The 6428-nt window shown below is 38.1% G+C and overlaps 1 long non-coding RNA gene across 1 annotated transcript; it reads left to right on the top strand.

Annotated features, from left to right (window-relative positions):
- The first annotated feature begins 3968 nt into the window (after positions 1-3968).
- Positions 3969-6038, top strand: LOC135185821 (uncharacterized). The gene is made up of 3 exons (XR_010306637.1): positions 3969-4319; positions 4406-4484; positions 4927-6038. It is a non-coding gene; the product is annotated as an uncharacterized LOC135185821 (long non-coding RNA).
- The last annotated feature ends 390 nt before the right edge of the window (positions 6039-6428 follow it).

Raw genomic sequence — 6428 nt, 5'->3', positions numbered from 1 at the left:
ACCTGTGATGAAAGTGAGCTCTTTGTCTGCTGAAATAGGATTAAGGTTTTAAAGGTTAAAAAAAAAATAAAATAATGAATTAGGACAATTAAAACCAGAATGTACTGTAAGAGGATTTTAAACCTAACCAAATTTCATGGGCTGCTTCAGGAAATAAAATTTGTAATGAAATAAAATTCTAAACAAATTAAACCCAAACCCCTCATATGTCTTCAATGGTTATAAACCAGAGGTAGATAATGTTGAGGGTTTTTTGTTCCCTTTTTGTAGTCTGCTGAAGGACTCAAGGATTATGTCTGATAAAAATGCCCTGAATAATTTATTCTGGAATGATCCCAAAGTGTTCTCTCTGGTATGCCAGATCAGATCCATTAAGAAGTGAAATGCGACCATCTCCAAATGTATTCTGCTTTACTGATGCAAACACATTATATGAAGAGGTAGCTGAATATAAACCAGGCTTTTCTTCCCTTTGATGACATCTCAACTAAAAGCTATATACAAAACCAACTGGGTGTGGGGGGGATTTTGTTGTAAGCTGTTTCACTCAGCTAACTTTCATTTCTATGGGGAAGGCAGAAGGGAATGGGTAAGTAGCATCATTTGGCTTTCTCTAGGGTGGCATTTGCTTTTTTTTGTTGCTAAACATGCATATTGTAGAGTAGCAGACTGCACACCCACAGAATTCTCATCTTCCTTTTAAACTCTCAAAATAGGAGTTAATTGTCAGGTCAGACTCCAGGCAGTTTTCAAATAGATTCCTCCTCCAACATAATCACAAATGCTGGACATGCCTGTTTCATTCTCCTGTTGAGCTTTGGGACTCTAGCCAGTAGGAACAAATTTCCTCTGGTGCTTACCAGCCATGATTTCCCTGCCATTGCAAGGCCATTTCCATCTGAAATGAATTGCCAATGCAAGCCAGGCCAATATTCCATGAACCTATTGCTGCCTTCAAACGTGAGTTTACTTGCTTTCTTTATAACAATGTTTTGCCTCCTTTTTCTTGGTCTTCATTGCTGACTTTTAAATTCAGAATATCATCTTTTAGATCTTACTATCACCTATAAGACTTTTAAATTCAGTATATAATCTTTTAGATCTATAAGACTTTTAAATTCAGTGTACCATCTTTTAGATCTATAAGACTTTTAAATTCAGCATATCATCTTTTAGATCTATAAGACTTTTAAATTCAGTATATCATCTTTTAGATCTGCAAGACTTTTAAATTCAGTATATTATCTTCTAGATCTTACTATCACCTATAAGACTTTTAAATTCAGTGTATCACTTTTTAGATCTTACAATCATCTAAAATTAACTTAATTAAAGACATTCAGGGTTTGTGTTTGTTTCCCATTCATAGCAAATTACTTCCAGGTTTTTATTTTATTAAATGAAGCTTGAATTGAGTGGAGTGCAGCCTTTAAATGACATTACTTTTTAAGTTTGAATAATATTAAAGGGGTTACCAGCCATATTCAAAAGATGCTGCTTTGTCATTGCATTTATCTTCCTTTTTATTCTTCATCACTTTCAGTGTTTTCATCACAGTGTGTAGACTCAACTAAGACATAATTAGTAGCTTGAATTTAACAGACAAAGAAGTCTCATGGTCTAAGTAAATAGCAATCAGAACAGTCTACAAGTAGCTCACACCACACACAAAAACCTGCTTCTGCAGTAGATATTTGGTTCTTGTTCTGTTAAGAACCCACAAAAGCAGAACTAATAGGAACTTTGTATAAGCTCAGAGCTCTTTGACGTGTACCTATGGTCATATGAGTATATTCAGGTTCCACTGGGGAAGGTTGCAAGTGAAAATTCTCTTTCACTCCCATTTTCCACATCCAGAACTGTAATGTTATCATGTGTAACAAATTTCTTGCTTTCATGCAATAATCCCATGGAAATTTCAATAGCTAAATACATTTCTTTTTATTCCCTTGAACAAATTTGCTAAGGCTGATTACAATTTCTGACCACTGGGCTCTGATCTGGGGGTATAGCATCTGCTAGCAGAAATCTATGGACAAAATGGGTCTAAGAATAAATCTTTCTGCAAAGCATCTCAGGTTTGGCACATTTGTGCCAGAATTGAGAAGGAGGATCAAGCTGAGAACCTTGTCAAGCCCTGATTGCTCTTTCTGCTTCCTCTTCTTTAGCAGGAGCGAAACTTTCAAGAATGGCAACATTACCATACCTTTAAAGACAGAGGGGACCTTTCAGCTCTTGTCTGGAAGAAGTCCTTTTCTGAACTCTAGACTTAGAATCATAGTATCAGTCAGGGTTGGAGGGGACCACAAGGATCATCTAGTTCCAACCCCCCTGCCATGAGCACAGATACCTTACACTAGATCAGGCTGTCTGCAGCCTCACCCAGCCTGGCCTTATACACCTCCAGGGATGAGCCTTCCACCATCCCCTGGGCAACCTGTTCCAGGCTCTCACCACACTTATGGGGAAGAACTTCTTCCTAAGACCCAGTCTGAATCTACCCAGTTTGAGCTTTGTTCCATTCCCCTCAGTCCTATCACTATCTGACATCCTAAAAAGTCCCTCCCCAGCTTTCTTTAGACAGTCACTATACAGCCTATATTGATGCTTGGGGTTGCCTCAATCCAGACCCAGACTTATCAAGTTCTGAGATGATTATGAAACTATTATCATTGTAATTACTTTGATATTCTGTCAGGACATTCACACTTGAATCTGACTGACTTCCCTGAAACTAGTGGTGCAGAAATTGCTGGTATTTTCTGACATCTGCAAGACCAAAGTTTCCCATTGTATATTAGAGTCTGGATATGTGAGGTTACTTCTCCATTAAGATTCAACCATCATCATGCTAGTCACCAATTATTTTGAAGAGGACTTTAAACAACAACACATCAGATTTCTTCTCTGGGCCTGTAGCTGATAAACACTGCAGGAAGGAGAAAATCAGTGTGTCCAGTTGTAAACAGGATAAATATCAGAGGCTATCTTGCATATCTCCTGTAATGCCTCTTACACTGTTCCAGGCTTGTCTACAAAACAAACCACTGGTGGGAATCTGTCATTGATCATGAAGGTTGTAAGGTTGTAATTAAGTGGTGTCTTCTCACTCCATTAAGAAGCAGCAGAGTGTGAATCTGTGTTAGTTTTATTTCCACTCCTTCATTTCCTGCACTCAAAGCTGTGTCTGTGAGGCTTTCCAGGGAAAGGGCATCATCAGACTCTTCCAGTGCGGTGGGAAGGGTGAATATTGCACACTTATAAATGAAGGTTTGTAGTGGAAGACACACGGTGGACTACTTTGCAAAATCAGAGCCTTGCAGGGTACAAAGGAGTTTATGGGATGATGATGATGATGATGATGATAGAAAAAGAGCTGTGAATAAACGAATAAAAGAAATGGAGAGTGAAATAAAACAAGACATTAGGACCCTTAAATAAATAATTCAAATCCATTACTTCATTTTAAAGCTAGATGCAAATGTTTTGTGCTCCAAATAGCTTTTCTTACACCGAAGGACAGACATCTTCAAGTTACAGCTTGGGTACAGAGAGCTCTCAGAACGAGATTCTCCAAAGATTTATATATCCTTTGTTGGAATGGAGATGGGGCAGAACCTAAAAAACTGCCTTTCTTTTCTTTTTTTTTTTTTAGGTTTTGGTTTTTTTCCTTTGTCATGCTTACCAGACTTGTCAGAAGAGGAAGGAATGAATTAGCAGAGGAAGGCAGTGGGCGTGGTGCAGCAGAGTTCAAAGCCAGTAATTCTTCATTAGCAGAATGGCCATTAAAGAAATTCCTTCCTATAAATACACTAACTTAACCCTTCTAAAATGCTCTGCTGGTTGCACAGCTGAGAACCACCAAGCAGCATCACAAGAGGGCTGGGCTGACTTTATACAGCTGTGCAGATTTCCGTTGTACTAGAGAAGGCTAGAGCTGCCATTGCCACATTAAAAAGCACTGGCAGTAAAATTAGCAAACTTGTCATTTCTTAATTTTCTTCCCTGTTGTTCATATTTAATGGGAGATACTTGACTTTAAGACTCAAAAAATATTAGCTGTTCTGAGAGACACTCTCACATGTATTTATCTTCTTAATTTAACTGCCTTTTTACTCTCGAGTTCACCACAAATACTGAACTGCATTAAGGATCTAGTGTAGAAGAATGTTGTTATTGGATTACTTCTAGGTTGAAAGCAAGGTTCTAACAGGATTTATGCTCCCCAGAAGAGCAGCAGTGTAATATTTCTTGAAGAACAGTCCTTGTGCTAACCCGAAACACACAGGAAAATGGAGTGGCCAGCAAATGCATGTTTGGTGCTGTTTTTCTCTGTCTATCTCATGCTTTATGAAGGTTCATTTGATGACTCACTCAGATGCTAATACATCTGTTCATTTTGAAGGGAGATTGTGCCTGGAAAATTGCCTCAGAAAAAGAGAAGCTATCAAGATTTTCTCACTGGTCAGAAGAGAGTAAAGGAGGTGAAGATAAAGGCTTTATTTGTTTGTGTTTATTTGGGTGTTGCAGAGTCTGAAGATCTAGCATGATTGGGGAAATAGAGAGAGCAATAACAAAGTTCTGTCTGCAGCCAGACACCTCTGCTGCTCTAGTTGCTGAGACAGAAAAGCAGCAAAGATAGTCTCTAGCTTTTAGTCTAATTCACACAGATTGGTTTATGATTTAGATATCTGCCATCTTTCCTTCCTCACATGGCTTCAATTTTTCCTAGTCTTAATCCTAATTTATTACTGAATCTGGCCATAAGAAAGATGTGTTTACAGCCATGAGAGTCCATGAATGAGGTAGAGAAAGCATCTGGAAGGTCAGAAATGTTTTTCTTCCCTGATATCTATGACCTTACACAACCAAAAGAGTTTCTGTCCCTCCCTGACCTCTTTCTTACCTCTCTTCTATTTTCATTAGGACCAATATGTGGGATTACAGGTTTTGGCTTTCCACTCCTTGCAGCAAATGGAAGATTTCAAGTGTACTGCTCTGCCCAGCTGGGTACAAGGTATAAGAATCTAGCCTCTCATGGTTAGCAATGGAACCTGGAGTATGAACAAGAGCCTGACTCTCTGTGATTTTACATCATTCTGAGAAGTGATTTGTGGCCTTCCTTGCCTTCTGTCACCAAACTCGTATAAACAGATTTTGGTCCAGTATTTGCTAAGGTCTTCATATCATCTTCTGTACAGAATGTTGTGCTATTATTGAAGCCAAGAAAGAGACCGTGGCGGAGATGTGTTGATGATGTTTTGGCTGCTTTTCAAGAAAGCACAGATGCTCCAAACACCTTTCTGGAATTCATAAGTACTAAAAATATCCTTCCATTAAAATACAAAGGAAATAGAGAAATAAAGCTTAATGTCTTTGTCTAAACAGATATAACTGTACGCTGTTGATGGAAAGCTCCTAATATGTTCCAGTTAGCAGTCCTGTGAGTAGGAATCAATGTATTCACTAAGAACTAGAATTCATACTCTAATTGCCAGAGTAAATGCTTTAAAGACATCTGAGCAGAACCAAAGCCCAACCAACCAAAACCCTCAAACTCTTCTTCAATATCAGTTATTTTGAATCAAGCTCTTCAGAGAAGTAGAATATTTTTTCCAATCCATTACATAAAATAAGAGGTCTCATGTCTGGTTTGCTTTTTATTTTGTGGTTTGAGGTTTTTATATATTTGTTTTACATGCAAGAGGTGAAGAAACATCAATCTTTGCTTGGTGAACGTGAAGGGATTAGGGACTTTTTAATTTAAAAAAGAAAGAATCTACTAGCTTAAAAAAAAAGAAAAAGAAAGATAGAGGGCTGAAATCAATCTTATTTAGTTAAAGCCTTGAGGAACCACAGCAACCATCTATCTTTTCTTTAACTGCTTGTCTGGTAATCACCGAGTAAGAGTGTGTCTTTCACTTTAGATGGAAATGAAGTTGCAATTAGGAAAGCTGCTTCAGTCATTTACTGCTGTCCTCAAACTAAGCACAGGAAAGCTAACCATAGGTAAAAATACAAACTGACCCCAAACTGAACATAAGGTCAAAATGAACTTGCTCTAATTATATTGAGTTTTTTTTTCCATAAACATAAGACACACTGAATGACATAGGGGGGGGACACCCAATTATTGCTGTAGTGCTAAAAATGTCAAAAGGTCTTAAAGAAATTCCTGAAAACAGCAGCTTTGGTGAGGTTTCCAACTAGGACCAAGTGATATGTTAAGCAAAAAAATGCCAGCATATCTAATTTCACCTAACTCTGCAAATCTTGGCTGTTTTTACAGCAAATGTACATATTTAGTCTTTTTGACACTGTGGTAGTTTGGGTTGGACCAAGTCAGGGTTCTGAGGACACTAATGTGCCTTATTGGCTGAGTTGTCCACTGGTCTCCAGTTCTGCCATCATCCTACTCTTCCTGGCCA

Source organism: Pogoniulus pusillus, chromosome 23 (genome assembly GCF_015220805.1).
Source record: "Pogoniulus pusillus isolate bPogPus1 chromosome 23, bPogPus1.pri, whole genome shotgun sequence".
Taxonomy (NCBI): Eukaryota; Metazoa; Chordata; class Aves; order Piciformes; family Lybiidae; genus Pogoniulus; species Pogoniulus pusillus.
Note: the sequence above shows the minus strand (reverse complement) of the source record. Positions and strands in the feature narration are given on the sequence as shown.